The following is an 18,403-nucleotide window of genomic DNA, read 5'->3' as shown; positions in this document are numbered from 1 at the left end:
ATTACCTCCTTAAATGTCTGCCACTGCTTGCTTACTGTCATTCTTGCTAATCTATCCCGCCCAGTTCACTTTAGCCAATTCTATCCTTATTTCATCATAATTCCCTTTAGTCAAGTTAAGCACAGCTGTTTCTGGCCCAAATTCCTCTCTCTCTCAAACTGAATATTAAATTTTATCAACATGTTATGATCACTATTTCCTCAGGATCTTTTACTCATTAAAAACTTACTTTATTACCTAATATCAAATCCAAGATAATCTGTTCTGTGGCTGACTCCATGACACATTGCTCTAGGAAACTGGTTCATGCTTCTGATATGTACCAAGATTGTAGGCACGTGAAATTTTCTGCACTATTAGTACAAATGTTAGCATATGTAATCTTTAATAAAATCATTTCTGTGAGCAAAAATTACCACTTATACTCAAGTAACAATCGATCTCCTGAAATTTGACCAAAGGAAATCACCATTTTTCATACATCTCACGTTTAGGTCAAGCCCTGATTTTCAGCCAAGTTCAAACTCGTTATATTTACCAACTGCTCACTGAAGTCAAGAATTGCCCTGGTGCAAATCTACTCATTGATTGAAATATAGAACATCATTGAATGAGGTTGTTCAGCTCCTTTTTTTTTGTACCTCAACACAATGTCAAGGATATCGCCTGACTAGTGTGCGCTGTTCTCCCACCAATCTTGCCTTACAAACAGCAACATGGTTTAAAAAGGAACAGGGCTAGCTATCTGTTGTTCAAACAAAGGAATTGAGATTGGAAAAAGTTCATTACATAGCTTAGAGATGCCCAGGATAAATGTGTAGGCAAGAAAAAACTGAGGACATTGCTGCTGTTGGAAGACAAAGTTGCAAAATATATCAAGGAAAAAATGACAGAGCTCTCCGTTCCTTGACAATCTACCTGAATCTTTTCCTTAAGAGGAGGAAGAAAATTAGACATTTCAAATTTTAAAGCCAGCTTGAATGCTCCATGAGGTGTTTAAACAGTAATAATTTGTACTGTGTCAGAAGACTCAGCTTTCATAGCAAGTACAAGCCAAGTGTAAAGACACAGGGATAGCAAGCAAAAATAAATCAGCCTATCACTGGATTCACAACAGTGAAATTCAAACAATGATCCTTCAAACTGCCAAATTGTTCCTAACTAGACTTCATGGATAACAAATTTTGGACACTAAGTTTATAACTTAATAATTAACTAATTATTAATAATTAACATTAGCGAACACACAGTGAACAAGGTAATCTAATTAACATCCATGATCTAAAGACCAATCTTCTTCAATTATAACCCCTACTCAGAAGAGACAGAAACAGACAGTTAAGGGATAATTAAAAAGTAAAAGAATTGTAATTTGCCAGTTCAGTAAATGGCTTCCAACAATTGATAGCAGCACCCTAGCACAATCTACAACCTCATGGCCTGACATATCTCCAACTCAACAATAGTCATCAAGCCAGAGGATCAACCCTGGTTCAATGGAGTGTGCAAGGAGATTTACCTGGACATCATGAGGCATATCTAAAAATGAAGCATCAACCTGGTGAAGTGACCAAACAGGACTACTTGTATGCCAAACAGCATACATAACAAGTGACATACATTAGCTAAGTGATCTTACCAATCAACAGACCAGATCTGAGCTCTTCAGTCCTGCTACATCCAGGCATAAATGGTGGAGGGCAATTAAATAAATCACTGGAGGTGGCACTTGCTCCACACATAACCGCACCCTCACTGATGCAAGAGCTCAGCACATCGGGGCAAAATATAAGGCTGAAGCATTCGCCACAATCTTTAGCCAGAAATGCCAAGTGGATGATCCATCTCATCCTCCTCCAGTGGTCCCCAGCATTACAGATACCAGTCATTAGCCAATTCAATTCATTCCACGTCATAACAAGAAATGGGTGGCACGGTGGCTCACGAGGTTACAGTGGTCAGGTCCAGGGACCTAGGTTCAATTCCACTCTTGGGTGACTGTCTATGTGGAGTTGCACATTCTCCCTGTATCTGCACAGCTTTCCTCTGGGTGCTGCAGTTTGTGCACCCCGCCCCCCCACCCAAAGATGAGCAGATTAGTGGACTGGCCATGCTAAATGGCCAAGAGTGTCCAGGGATGTGCAAGCTATGTGGATTAGCCATGGGAAATGCAGGGCTACAGGGATAGGGTGGTGGGTCTGTATGTGATGGTCTTCGAAATATCAGTGTGGACTCAATGGGCCAAATGTCCTGCTTCCACACTGTAGGGATTCTATGATTCCATTTAGTAGAATTGCCTGAATCCCAAAGTCACCAGGTAATGCAAACAGATCTGGCAGACTTCTAGAAATATTTACTTACTCCTTACTGGCTGGGATTCTTTTCTCAGAACCTTGGTCTATTCAGTAACTGGAAAGAAACTAATAAGAGACCAAAACCAAGCAGTATAATCTCTGGAAGGCTCCAGAAAATCTCACTGGCTCTTGCCAAATCCCTATCAGAACTGATTCTCCCCTGATTGCCCAATTCAACATCCAACCGGCTGCAAACCTTAAGCATAGGAACCGCTCAATGCCGATTCGCCTACAGTACCCTTAGATCATCAACTAAGTTGTATTATCTTTCGAGGTTAGTTACCAACAGAAAACATTTTTTATTCTCTTAAAATCATCTGTTGTTCAAAGTTCAGAGTTCAATTCTTACCATCAACTCACAATTCCAAACCAAAAATAATGAAAAAAAAAATAAAAATAGTGGTGGCCTCTACAAAAGTACTGCACATGCTGGAGATTGGGGAAAGAAAACAACTTAGTAGCTGTGGCATCATCTGTGGATAAGAAAACAAAGTTAAAGTTTCAAGTATGATTTGACTTCTTTGGGACTGAAAGGGGTTGAAAAATACCGGATTGACAAAGGGGGAGGACAGAGAAAAGAACAAATGAGGGTGCCCAGTGTAAAATCAAAGGGAAGCCAAATGATAGCAGAGGAGCTACATAAGATTCAAAATAGGAGCTAATGGAAGGTATGAAAAGTAGAAAAAATGTTAACTTCAGAGTTGAGTTCACCAGCTCTCACTCCTCCAGAGTGGCAGTGTTGAAGTGGGGTCCTCATTTTTAGGTACTCAATATCTGATAGAGAGGCCTAATAGTAGGAAAAAGTGCAACACAATGCCAAATCCTTTCTCCCATTATCCTCATTCTGCCTCAATCATCATTCATATGGTGCTCCTTGACAATCCTAGGCCTCTAGTGGGCACAATACCAATTTGTATTTGCTTTGTGGTTTAATATTGAAGCCTTAAGGAGTGTCTCAAGTAAAATTATTCACAGATTTTAAAAGACGAAATAAATTAAGCTTAATTCTCGTTTCTCATTCTGCGCAAGATAATTTGGGGAACAAAATATCTCTAAGGGATAGATATAAATGCAATTTGACCAAATAAGTTGAAACAATCTTAGGACTAATGAAGTGACAGCCAGTGAAGTCCACGTCAAAGATTCTGATTATTTGAGAAATTTAGATGGCAATGATTTTTTAAATTGACATGATATATTATGTAGGTATAAACAGGGTCTAGGCCCGAAACGTCAGCCTTTCTGCTCCTATGATGCTGGTTGGCCTGCTGTGTTCATCCAGCCCTGCACCTTGTTGTCTCGGATTCTCCAGCATCTGCAGTTCCTACTATCTCTCACACTAATTTGCTTACTGTTTCCTGGGAATTTCTGGAGGTTATTGTATTTTATATGTCCAAAAGGAAGATAATGTGGGAGGTGATGAAGTGAAGAGAGAGAATACTGAATTTTGAATATCTTGTAAATATGTTCCAATAGAACATGTCATTTTAGTTCAGGCAATTTGGCTGAAAATTTTATAGTTGCAAATAAAACTAAAATCTGTGTGTCCACAATTCATGTCTACATGATTAATTTTGTCCTTTTTTAAAAAAGATAAAGAGAGTGTAATATTACCATATAAAGTAGACCTTATAAATTTGGAGTAAGAAATTGCTCTATTAGGAATTCAGAAATTGAAGGTCAGCGCATCCTGCACCTTTCTCTCCTGCGAATATGTTCACAAAGCTTACCCTTCTAACCCCCATATTAAAGATTTGTTTCCAGAAAATATTTTTAAAGCAGCTGTAATTTTTAAAAAATTGCATAACTCAAACAACGGAGGTCATCACCTGACAGAATGATGACATAAGCAAGCAATGAAACTCACATCTGCATCAAAAACAACAATGACGTGAAAGCCTCAAAAGTATTTCTATGCTAGACAGGTGGGAGAGGTGGAGGCTGGTGGAAAATGAGCCTCCAACTCTTTGAATGTCAATTGCTGTTTTTAGAGCAACAGGTTTCATGTTGGAAGAGTCTTTACGGAGCATGTTTTTAGCATATTTAAATTATGCTGCCACATACATTTGGAGGCCTGATTTTAATATTACAGTTGCCAACCAGGTTCCCAAAGGTTCAGGAAACCCAGCCATATAAAGGAAACAGCAGTTTCCATTAAAGATTGCTGATTACAGCAACTACTGGGGGCAAAGAGAACCAGGGTGTTCCACCAACCAAGAAAGTCTTCAACTTTTACACTGCAATCACTTCCAATGCCTTCCCTACCAACCTCCCTCCTCATGAACTCCCTGGCACTGATCTCTCACACTCTTCCTTCTATGATGGCCTATTTTTTTGCCATTCTCACCTAATTTATCATTCGCTCCCCGTCCCATTTGGAACCATTCCTCATGTCCCCACTTTAGATTCCTGCTGCCAGTTTTCCCTTCCAACAACTTATTCAGATGCCGAGCAGAAAATTAAGAAAGCAAATATGACAGAGCATCATGTTCCTGACTTTGTCGGTTTGCCCTCATGCTATTGTAATTCCTTGCACCATCCCCACCTCTGAAGAAATATCAGACCAATGTCTTTTTCAAATTACTTCTTTGGCTGCTTTTGCATCCAATTGTGAGATATGAATGGAGTGAATTTCAAAAATATTTATGCACCAAAGTGTCAGAGTGACAACTGGAAGCCTACTTGTAAGTTGACATATTTGGACCAGCACTTTAAAATCGATGTCATAATGAAAGTAGCTACTAATTCAAGTTTGAACTCCAGTGTTTAAAACAAATTGATAATAGATCTCTTTCACTGAAGCTGTCAAATTATGAACAATGGCCATTTCTGACTGGGAACATTAGCTGTACTGAAGAGTCTTCATTTGTACATGGTAAATCAGAAATATATGATTTCAAGTGACATATAGCCATCATTCCCAAAAACGCTAACAAAATAAAGATAATACATACTGTAGCCAGTCAACTTGAACAGAGGGAAGAAAGGAAAGTGTAACTTCTCGGTGTCCACCGAGAAAGAAAAAGGCATAGAAAGTATACTGGTCCTCTAAAGTGTAATTACTGATTGGTTTGATTTAAGACTACGTGCAGTGGAGGAAAAAAATTATGATTATGATAACCATAACTAACTATGTTCTCCTTAACCAAAGAGAATAAGTCCTTCTTACCCACTTTATCTCTACTCCTGATAATTCTGTACATTTGCTTTGTTACGCACTTCAATTAGGTCTCCCCTCAGCTTGCTCCATTTCAAAGAAATGAATTTATCCAATTTTTCCTCATAACTACAAATTTGATTCAGACAAGGCAACATCCTCCTAAAACTACTCTTGTACCCTCTCCAGCACAAATTGCATCCTTTGTGTGTGACAATCAGAACCACACAGGTACTCTAGATAGGACTCATTTCTTTATATAGACAGTAAAACTTTTCAGCTCCTATATTTGATATCAAGACAAATAGTTTTATACCTGGTTGACCATGTTATCTACTGGACTTGCACCACCTCAAGGGATCAATGGAAAGATTTCCAAAGTCCCTCTGTTCCTCTATGTTAATGAAGTCTAACAAAAAGAAACTAAAAGACAGACTTTCTTTGCATACTGTTTATTGACCATACGAGTCCATTGGTTTTCTGTCTCAGTCCCAGCTGCTTCACCCCCCAACTCCCAATTAAAATAATACTTTTATAAAATCTGTTTAGATATCTTATAATATACTTCAATGGTAGATGGTATTTGAACAAGGGGATTTTAGTCCAAAGGTATGGAAACTATCATAAGACCCTTAAAAGGTGAATGTTAACAGTGGGCTATATTCACATTATACATTCCCAGTATTCTACAGATTATGTACTCAATTGCCTGGTTAGTCTTCTGCACATACATTAATGCACACTTTGCTTAATTGAACACCATTTGCCACTGTCTATTCATCTAACTAGTCCACTGCAGTTTACAGCTTTCTTCTTTGTCAACCACAGACTGATTTTTTCCTATTTATAAATCATAAAATCCCTACAGTGCGGAGAGGTCATTTGGCCCATCAAGTCCCAACTGACCTTCTGAACAGTATCCTGCCCAGATCCACCCCCCCCTACCCTATCCCTGTAACCCTACATTACCCATGGCTAATCCACCTAGCCTGCACATCTCTGGACACTATGGGCAATTTAGCGTTGCCAATGCACCTAACCTGCACATCTTTGGACTGTGCGATGAAACCTACATAGAAACAAGGAGAATGTGCAAACTCCATGCAGACAGTTGCCCGAGGCTGGAACTGAACCTGGCTCCTTAGTACTGAGAGTCAGCAGTGCTTACCACTGAGCCAAAGCGCCTGCCCAAATGTCGTAATCACTTCCACAATCAATTCATGTCCAAAATAACCCCATTAGAAAAAAATTTGCTGTCACGTTACCCTTTGCATAGTGTCTCTGAGCTAACTTTGAATTGGCAATTCACTTTAGATCCCCATGGACTCTATTTTGTGACAGTCTGTCATGAGGATCTTCATCAAGAGCCTCTGTAAAATTCATAAAATCCACTACATCAAATGCTCTACCTTTATCACCTCTTCTTGTCAACTCCCAAAACAATTCAATCATATCAGTCAGACATGACATCCCCATAGCAAATCCAAATTGACTGACTTTGGTGATTGTGTATCTTTCATCTAATATTCATCCTGTCCTTCAACTTTTCCAATAACGTTTCCAAAGTTAGATCTGAATTAGTTTCTTGTTTGTTAAATACAGAGAAATGGAAAATGACAGGCAGAGCCTCTGCTAGTTCTTCTCTTACTCCCCTTACAATACATTTGATCTATTACCTGGGGATTAACACATTTTCAAGTATGTTAAATGCATTAACGCTTACAGTCACAGTCATACAGCACGGAAACAGGCCCTTCGGGCCAACAAGTCCATGTCAAACATAATCCCAAACTAAACTAGGTCCACCTGCCCGCTTCTAGCCCATATCCCGCCAAACCTTTCCTATTCATTTATCTATCCAAAATGTCTTTTAAATGTTGTAATTGTACTCTCATCCACCACTTCCTCAGGAAGTTCATTCCACATGGGAACCACTCGCTTGGTAACAAGTTTGCCTGTATTATCTTTTTTAAAATCTCTCTCCTCTCAACTTAAAAATGTGCTCCCTAGTCTTGAAATCCCCAACTCTAGGGAAAAGACAACTACCACTAACTCTATCTATACCTTTTATTATTTTATAAACTTCAATCATGTCACCTCTCAACCTCCGCTTTCTGCAGTATCGAGTTGTGTCTGGCAAAAGCCTTTTTGACTTTGGTTACAATGGTCGTTTGTCACTGAATGCATTCGCACAAAGCTATCGACATAATTTTAACAAAAGAACAAGAGCTTAATATGCAAAAAAAAATGAAAAGTTTGAAGGATATTATTTTAAGTAGCATAAAGAAAACTTCAATGCTTTTTCCTTTAAAAGATATCCTTTACAAATATTCAACCCTAATTAAGTATCATACCTATCTTAATTGTTTAAATTTTTACTCAACTGATGAGGTTGCAAGTGTCTTCCTTTGGACGATCTGCACATTCACTAGATGTGATTCTTTCCATACACAGACATCAGCTAATTCACTGATTTTTCTCGCTGAAACTTATGAGAAAAAGCTAAAGATTCCAGCCTGAAGATTGCCATAAAACTGGGTATTCTTCTGTTGGTATGAATCTTTTTCTTCTGATCTCAACCTGCCAGTGGCCCTGGGCTATGTCCTTTTCTGCCATCAGAAAACTCAACATAGTAAACACCCTTTAGCCAAAACCTTCCAGGTGACTTAAGCTTAGGTCATGTGCTTTCTTGAAAATAATGCTTGAATTCAAAAGTGACTTTCTGATGTCTTTAAAAAATGTCATCTTCTCAAAATTAAACAAAAACCTATTTACCTTAATTTACAATTTTGGAAACTGGAATCTAAAATTATCATACTACATATCAAAAATTAAGATTCAACCATCTTATAGAAGTCAGACCTCAGTAAAAGGACACCATGCTTCCACTTAGAAGTGCCTCCTTCAATTGATACAATTGTACTTGGTTTCTTTTTGGCACACTTCTGTACTTGCTTGATGCTAGTTTCTTTAGTTAATGTCTCTTCTTGAGACCCTTAAACTGCTGAAACAGCTCATTTATTTCTTAATACAAATCCCTCAAACTCCTCTTCTGCAGTTGGTTTCTGGAGGTTCTCAGAAATTCTTTCTCCTGCACTAATTATTTTTGAAGACTGCTAAACTGCACTGCTGCTAGTATAGGCTTTTTTTCCCCCTCTGAAAAAAGCATACACATTCCCTGAAAAGAACCAGCCCACACAGACCTTCTTGTTGGCTCTCTTGAAAGTCAAACTGTTTCTATCTTCTTGTGTCATAGGACACCTTGTTCTGTGCAACTGTCCTTTTCTCCCCCTCTTTCATTCGTGTTACCAAGCCACTGAATCAACTCAACTATTTTAAAAGCTTCATTTAGATGCATGTAAATAAATTTCAGACACCCTAGTGTCATTCATAGAACTAAACAATGAAATTAACATTAGGTCCTTCGCTTTTCAAACTACACAATATAAAACTACAATCAAATGTTAAGCTATATATGGCATTACCTTCTTTAGAACACAAATTTCCAAATAATAAATCATGAACTTTATCTGAATACACACCATCTCAGACTTCAAAGCTACCCACTGATCTAAAACTGATTTACTGTCAAGTAGCTGTTTCCAGTCTACTTCAGATAAATTATATGCCAGCTCAGTAAAATTTGTTTTTGTTAATGAATTGAGAATTATTATTCCTGGTCTCTTCCTCCTGTTCAACAACTACCCTAGATATAACTGAACTGTGATACTTTTACCAAAGTGTATCCCAGCTGATATTTTCACATGCCCAACTTTATTTCCCAAAACTAAGTTCAGAACCACCCCCTTTCTTGCTGGGCTTGCATGTACTGGCTAAAAAGATTCTCTCTAATGCATTAAGAATTCTGCTCCCTCAGTGCCTTCACATCAATTCTATCCCAGTTACTACTAGGGCAGTTGAAATCCTCCCCATCACTGCCTTATTGTTTTCGTACTTCTGAGAAAGGCTTTATATATTTGTTTGTTGGAATGCAGGAACAAATAAAAAGGTCATTTTGCCCTGTGATACAATTAAATCATGCTTGATCTGTATCTTATTTTCATCAATCCACTTTGATTCTGTGACCTTTAATGTCCTAGCAGAAGCTATCAATCTGTTTTAAAATACAACTGGCCCAACCTCAACAACATTGTGGGGAAAAGAATCCCATATAGCCACTACTTTTTTTTTTACACGAGATTTCTTTTGACAACATGTCTGAACAGACTACCTCCTGATGGATAAGGTTATGTCCTTTTGTTCTGGACTCTCCCATCATATGAATTATTTTCTTCTCATCTACCCTCCATAACACAAATCACATTGGCATAAATCTATTCTCATTATCTACCCCGTATCTTCAAGGCTTAACCATTATAAATCCAGGCTGGCTTTCTCAATCACTCATTTATCATGCAACTGTTCAGATACTCTGACCCCAGTAACAGATTCTGGTAAATGCCTGAAAATAGGTGTTAAACTAATAGGTCTACAAACGTTCCTTATGGTGAAGTGATATTGACAATGTTTCATATCAAGGTCACTTCATGACCTGCTTTGCCAAGTCAGGATTAACAATTTCTTTTTTAAACCTCGTCTTTTTAATACAGGGTAGGAAGTCCTAGAACTTTGTCTTTAACAACATTTAGTTCTGCCATTAAAAAAAACCATACAGAATCAAGTTAGTTCACCTTAATTTTTGTTTCTCCAGTATACTTAGTTTCTACTGTGAAGATTAAAATAAATAAATTAGTTATGTATCTGCCATGTTCCGGGAAAAGCTGCAGTCAAATTTAGTTGTTTATCTGCTGGAGAAAATAAGAGATCTATGCTTCAGGATCAATGAAAAGAAACATATACATATAAATGCTGGGCATTTGAACACGCTACGTACATTGCCCAGAAAAGGGAAGAAATAATATTCATACCTAAAAGAGGTTTCTTCAATTCATTTGCAACAGATACTATCAATAAAATGGTAAAGAATCTTTAGGCAATGTTACAGAATATTCACTATGATGAAGGTTAAGAAAGATGATATAGCTGCTGGAATTGGTGCTTTGTGGTCATCCAACTGAATGCTATTTGCACAACATTTTTAAGAAGTTGTTTACGTCAAACTACAATGAAAGACCTAAGATCACTTGAAATAGCAACAGGGCTAAACAAAGTAGAATAGGATGGATATTCTATAAAAGTTGCAAAGATATTACAATATGAAGCTTTTGTAAATGAAGTAGGAGATTAAAGACAAAGTGAAGTGTGGTAAAACCTAATCCGCTATCTAACTCATTGAGCGACAGTCCACCTAAAACAGACAGCTAGTTCATCAAATCTGAGCCTACAGAAACAATAAAAAAAACTTGCATTCCAAAGTTTGCCATGGGTGTTAGGACGTTCTCACTAAAAGGAGCCTTTATGAAATGATGAATGAATAGATTGAAAAACACCTATAACAGCATTGACATTTCCACTTGCCATGCAGTGACACCAGCATTGTCAATAAAAGAAACAAATTGCTGTGAAAACTCAGGAGGTCTGGCGGAGAGAAAGCAGAGTTAACATTTCAGGTACTGCAATGCAAAGGGACTTAGGAGCACTTGTACATGGAATACAGAAAACTAGCACACAGGTTCAGCAAATAATCAGCCTGATATTAATTTCTTTCTGTTACTAATCAAAAATGCAATCTGTCACATTTGTATTCCCAATTAGCAACAAGCGGCCAGTAATCAACAGTTTTGACAATGCTACTTCAGGGTTAAGATTACAATTGGGTTTGTGGTTACAGTTATGGTTAGAATTATTTATGGCAAGCAGCTTATTACATTGAGGCAGAGAGACTGAGCTGCAATAGACTTAACTGGGGAGATGTGCCAGGGACAGTGGTATTACAAAGCACTGATAACAGAACACACCGATCACCACTTAGTATGATGCATGCAAAACATACTATTTGCAAGTGAAAGTGCCCACCTCAAGTGCAGAAATTTATAGAATGAATCTGAGACAGCAGCAATACATGAACAACTTTTAAACTCAGTACTTCCAAGGAGTGCTGCAATTGGACCTGGAATCCATGGTCAAAAGTCTATCCACCATCTACAAGGCACAAGTCAGGAGTGTGATGGAATACTCCCTGCTTTCCTGGATTGGTGCAGCTTCAACGACATTCAAAGCTTGGCAACATCCAAAACAAGGAAGCCTATTTCATTAGCACCACATCCACAAGCATCCAATCCTTCTACCACCGACGCACAGAAACAGTATTATCTACAACATGCCCTGCAGAAATTCACCAAAAACCCTTAGAGGGCACATTCCAAATCCACAACCATTTTCATTTAGAAGGACCGGACCGCAGATACATGGAAACACCACCCCCTGCAAGTTCCCCTTGAAGGCATTCTAACTTGGAAATATATTGATGCTCTTTCACTGTCACTGGGTCGAAATCCTGGAATTCCTTCCCCAAGGGCATGGAGGGTAAACCTACAGCATATGCAACAGTTCAAAAAGGCAGCGCACCACCACCGTCTCAAGGAGAACCAGAGACAGACAATAAATGCTGGTCAGCCAGCAATGTCCACATCCCACGAGTGAATAATTAAAAAGAATGTCACAGGATGATGTTTATATTCTAAAAGAACATAAGATCATAAAAAACAAGCACAGGAACAGGACCCTTGTGCCTGCTCTACCATTCAATAGGATCAGGCTGATCTGACATTCCTGCCTTCTCCCTATAGCTTTGATTCCCCTACTGACCAGGGTTTTATCTATATTGGCCTTAAATATATACAAGGTCTCTGCCCCGACAACTCTCTGTGGCAAGCAGTTTGAAAGACTCACAGCCCTCAAAGAAGAATTCCTCCTCATCTCAGTCTCGGAAGGGGCACCAATTTAAGACCATGCCCTTTGGCACTAGACTCTCCCATGGCAGGAAACATCCTCTAAGCAATTACTCTGTCAAGCCCCTTAAGAATCTTATGTTTCAATGAGATCATCTTTCATCCTTCTAAATGCCAGTCAGTAAGTCTCAACCTCTTTCGCCTTTGTTCGAAAAGTTAATTCCTCCATACTAGGGATCATCCTAGTGAACCTTCTCCGAATTACCTCCAATGAAACTCTTTCCTTTCCAAACCTGCTCACAATACTCCAGACGTGGTCTCACCAGCACCTTGTACAGTTGCAGTAAGACTTCCCTACTCTTATTCTTCAACCTCCTTGAAATAAGGGCAAACATTCCATTAGCCTTCCTGATTACTTGCTGAACTGGTCTGCTAGCTTTGTGTTTCATGTAGTACTCCCAAGTCCCTGTGTTGCAGCTTTCAGCAGTTTTTCTCAATTTAAATTTTGTTATTTTTTCGTCCTCCCTTCCAAAGTGAAGAACTTCACATTTTTCCAAATTATACTCCATTGGCCAGTTTTTTGCCTATTACTTAACCTATTAATATCTCTAAACTACCTGTATCCTTCTCGTAACCTGCCTTTCCACCTATTTTTGTGTCATCTTCAAATCTGGTTATGGTACATTCATTTCCTTACTCCAAGTTTTAATATTTATTGTAAACAGTTGCAGTCCCAGCACTTATCCTGTGAAATTCAACTAGTCACAGGTTGCCAACCTGAAAAATAACCTCTCGTTGTTTCTTGCCTATAAGCCAATTTTCTATCCATGTCAATATACTACCTCCAACACCGTGGACTCTTACGTCTTAATGTTTTGTGAAGTACCTTGTCGAATGACTTCTGGAAGTCCAAATACAATGCGTCTCTAAGTTTCCTTCTATCGACTCTGGTTGAGACTTCTTCAAAAAACTAATAAATTAGTTAGGCGTGATTTCCCTCATGAAGCCACGCTGACTCTGTTGAAGATGGTCATTGCCTGACATTTGTATAACACAAATGTTACTTGTCAGTTTTCAGCTCAGACCTGGATATTGCCCAGCTATTGCTGCATTTGACAGGGCCCACTTCTGTATCCGAGGAGTTGCGAAGGTTGCTGAACATTGTGCCATTATCGGTGAATACCCACACTTGTGACCTTATGATTGATTGAAGGTCATTGGTGTAATAACTGAAGATGGTTGGGTCAAGGACACTAACCTGAGGAACTCTTGGAGCAATGTACTGGAACACAGGTAACTGACTTTGAATAAGCACAACTATATTCCAATGTGCCAAATATGATTCCAAGCAGCAGAGCATTTTCCCTGATTTCCATTGACTCCACTTTTACTAATGCTTTTGTGTAGCATTTCTACATTACAGTCACTAACCAATCATGCTATGAAAATCAGCATTCTTCATAGGAGCTATTAAACTCCACAATCCATCCCTTCACAATATACTCAAATGACACATATCTATTACTGCCATACGTTGCTTACCACTTCTGGAAACTGACTTTAACTGTTGCAGAATTGATGCTTTATATTTTATATCAAAAGCAACATTCTAGTAGCTTAAAGTTAAAAACGACTGAACTTTTGCATCATTGTGCCTTCTACATTCCAAAATCATTGAGATGGAGACAACCTATTGGCAAAGTCTCACTAGGAACAAGTACCAGGAAGGAAGACGAATAGGAGCTTTCATTTTTCTTTTTAACAAAACACACTACCTGGATACCTGACAACCATTTGGATATCCAACTGGTTGGGAATTACTATGAGATGTAGTCACGCCGATAATGGGACTCTGGTTATAGAAGGAATGTGCCCAAACATAATCTAACACATGCAATAGAATTCAGTAGACATAACCATATTTGGACCACCATGTAGTTGTACAGACTGTCATTTGGCAAGACAGCCAACCCTTTGCACATTTAGGCAACTATTTTCCTCTGCAGGTAAGCGCATGATCAAATGAGATGCCGAAGAAGCAAAATTCCTACAGGATTCTCTCACGCTCTCTCTCTCTCTCTCTCTCTCTCCACCTATTTCTACAAATTCAAACCTTGCCTACATTTTTGACTAACCATGCATCACAGGCAGAATTTTTTTTTAAAAAACAAATCAACCAGCAGTTGTTGTATCTTGAAGAACAAAAAATAATCTGTCTACATCTTTAATCTGTCTCACTGCTGCAACTGGAATCACTACTGAACCCAGCCTGGATCCATTCAAGATATTAACCTATGAGAATTATGTCACTTTAACCTTACTGGGCTTTAAACTGCTTAAATTGATCCTCCCACCCTGTAACCTTCATGTGTGCATGTGTCAAATTTGGAGTCTTTATTATTTTGCTGCGACTGGGTTAAGTACGGTAAATATTACTCTCTCTTCTTTTTAAAAGCTCAAGGAAATCTGTAGATGTGTGCATCTTTTATTCACAACACAAAAACAGTTGATCATTGATTAAATTAGTGAGCAAATTTAAAAAAAAAGTTGTTGCAGTCAAATAAGGAGAGGGAAGTGAGTGAAACCAGTCTACTCCTCCTCACCCTTTTGTAACATTAATAAAGATAAAATATAATCAATGCAGCTTAGAGGTTTACACGAGGGGGAAAAGACAGAATCATGGACTCTGATGTGTAAACTCTAAACATCATTTATGGCAAACTTATTCAGTGGCTTTGATAAAACACTCTGCCTTAAATCAGCATGTGACAAAATAGCATAATGGGAGACCCTCTAGCACACTTAAATAAACTGACACACGATATTAGGTCAGAATTTGCTGCAGTTGGCAAACAGGTGTGCTTATTTTTCATCAGACTTAACCTTTACAGTTTAACTTGTGTCTTTATATCTGGATACTGCTGTAAATTAGAGATACAAATACCTTCTATAGGGCAGCTGGGACCTGACAGAACATGGCAAGCAAATATGTGTTTCCTTAATAAGTCAGTCTGAAATATTTTTAAACACCACAGCCTGAAACAGGAAGTACAAGTTCAAAGATTGAATTCAATGTCAAATCAGATATGAAAAGTGATATAAAGAAAGAAGAATCAAAAGGTTGAAAGATATTCTGTTTGCATTAGTCGGTGTGTAAGTAACTAGGGGTCACTCGAGAGCTAGGAGGGAGATGAGCAAAATCTTCTTTACTTAGAGTTGGTAGGATTTGGAACGAACTGCCTGAGAAAGTGGTGGAGGTGGATTCCACAGGCGATTTCAAAAGAGAGCTGGATATTCATTTGAAAGTGATGAATTCAGAGGGATATTGAGTTAAGGCTGGAGAACGGGACTAGCTGGACAGTTCTTTCAGGAGCAGTACAGGCATGATGAGTTGAATGGCCTGCTCTACTAATAGATTCTACGATTTTATAATTTTAATTGCTTACATGCATTTGCCTTAAGTCGCTACTTAATTTGCTCATAAATAGTGGAATGCTATTTGCCTTGCCATTACTTTCACATTAAATTCTGGCCCACAGGATAAATATTAGGCAGAATTAGGGCTGAAAAGATTTAATGATTCACTTCAAGAAGGTGGAATCTTCATGGTCCCTGAAAGACGTGTTTGTAGCTGGTCAGTTGTAAAAATTGGGTGGGATTAGCAGAAATGAGATTCTCAATGTCAAGAGCAAAATGTTGGGTTCTGTAATGAAATGTTGAACAGTGAAACAGAAATCTTGTGTGTGAGTGGTGAGAGGCTACTTGCATGTATTAGCATGTCATTATTAATAAGCTCACGCGCTGTTTCCTTTCTTCCACCTGGCAGACAGAAACTTGATAATTCTTGACATGGAAGTCAGAGACACTGATGAATCCAGCTCACTGCTTACACCTCCAGGCTTTCACCTTGAAACACCTAGCACCAACACCTCCGGGCATGCTCCTTAAGCAGTGACTGCCCACACCTTCTGGCAACAGATGCTGGAAACGGACGTGTGCCAGCAGGTTAAGCTACAATTAAATTGAATACGCTTCGACCAAATGCCCAACTCTCAAAGCACAGTATATGTCAATGACAACATAGTGAGGGAGGGAGGGGTGGGAGGCAAGGAAAGGGGTTGAGGAAGGGAGGGAGGGAAGGAGAGGCAGGAGCAAGAAAAATGTGCATTGTATTTACAAAGAAGTATCACTTGAGTACCCTGTGAAGTATTTTGTTTTGGTTCCCCTCCCACTCTACTGTGAAGTGTAACTCTTGGCTTGACCTGGCGCAGGCTGAGCTTTAAAAATGCTCCAGCGCTAGGAATCCCAGGAGGTCCCATGAGTGGCAATACTTCCCCCTTTGGGGAGGCGGAAAACAGGACAAGAAAGGAGCTATATGACACGATGCATAGCTAATGATGTGACTTTCAGAGAATAGCGAGAGAAACTAAATTCATAGAGAGAGAAACCCTCCATCAAAATGGCTGAAGCTGACAACTAGTCAATTGCTGATAAAATTAGGTCCAGGTTACCAATGCCATTAAATCAAGCTGCATTTACTACTGAAAGAAAGTTAATGGCATATTCAACATAAAATAAAATATTTACAAGAAAAAAAATCATTATGTGCTTGTAAAACAAATAATATTGCTTGTATGTGAAAAAAACTTTAGCTTGAAGTTCATGGGGTTTCACCACAACCATCATAATCAGCTTAATTCAAAAGGCTGCAACAGGAATATGTCCCACAATTGCACTTTTTTTGGAAAACTGGCATGGACCATTGACAGAACATTTATGCCTCAGTCCATCCTGCATTTTTTTATTATTGTTGAAAAATGACTGGAAATATTCTCTGAATGAATAGAGGAACCAATTATTTCAAGGAGTTATGGCTATGATTATATGAAAATTAAGGCAAAGTGAAAAAGATCTTATAAAGTGGCACTGGTGTCTTCAGAAACAGCAATGAGTTAAATGTTGAGGTATGTCATCACATTTGATACAATGACAGCTTGTCTGTGACTTGCTTCCCAGGGTGACAGTGGCACAAAAGTTCGACTGATTCATGATAGATTTGTTGCCAATGAAACCTTCCCATATAGTCCTGGCTATGGTCATGACACTTCAAAATTTTCCATTTTATTAAGTTTAATGGCAACTCTGAACTGGAATAAAATACTCAATTCTGAGTTCAAATTAACTACACAGTCGTTGAATGATGCACACGACTCTCAATAAGTTTTAATCAGTAAAAAATTAAGCTTTTTCTAATAACTAACTTCTCATTAATGCTCAGCAATCCAGGTTTGGAGGGGATATAAATCCACCATTTTTAAAATTCAAACTAATTATTTCACAAAAACCTGAACCACAAGTCTTCTTGGTCACTCAATACCCGATATGGGAGAACGAGGGAAGATGACTATTGGAGACAATGCATGGAATGATACCAAACTAATTTCTGTAGTTTAAATTTAGCTAAAGCATATACTTCATACTATAACTACAAAGAAAATGTGCAGCTGCCCCCTCTATTTTTTTTTTTTTAAAATAACCAGTTGCACAAAATAAATGCCAATATTTTAATTGTTACCAACTTACATGCACAAATTTACAAGTTACACTACTTCAAGAGGTCAACATCAATTACACTTACCTTGGAAATGCATCAAAGCAGTAAGTTTTCCTGGTATCAGGGAATGCCACTCGCAAGCCAGACATAAGAGGGGAATGAAGAATAACAGCTGCACATTCATAGCGTGATGCAAGATCTACCGTTGGGACAGTACCAATGCTTTGACCATACAGGATGATGTTCTCTGGACTGACAGCATACCTGAAAGAAAAAAAATACGAGACACACGTATTTGAATAAAATAATAAAACAAGTCAAAGCAGTTATTTAAAACACAGTGATGATTTTCACACCATTCCTGGATGGGACTATTATATGTTCTACAGGTAGTAGTTATCTTCAGTCTGTTGTTCAAGTTTCTATTTTTCCAGGTATGAGATATTCAGAATATTACTTTTTCCTTTTAAACTGAAGGCACATTCTC

General features: G+C 38.4%; 1 non-coding gene across 1 annotated transcript in view; it reads right to left on the bottom strand.

Annotated features, from left to right (window-relative positions):
• LOC109936373 overlaps positions 1 to 18,182 on the bottom strand; it is a 31,578-nt gene extending 13,396 nt beyond the window's left edge. The window contains exon 1 of the transcript XR_007265420.1: positions 18,001 to 18,182. This is a non-coding gene — a transcript (uncharacterized LOC109936373). The remainder of the gene's footprint in view (positions 1 to 18,000) is intronic.
• Between the last annotated feature and the right edge of the window lie 221 nt (positions 18,183 to 18,403).

Source organism: Rhincodon typus, chromosome 33 (assembly GCF_021869965.1).
Source record: "Rhincodon typus isolate 14 chromosome 33, sRhiTyp1.1, whole genome shotgun sequence".
NCBI lineage: Eukaryota > Metazoa > Chordata > Chondrichthyes > Orectolobiformes > Rhincodontidae > Rhincodon > Rhincodon typus.
This window is presented reverse-complemented; position numbering and strand designations above follow the sequence as displayed.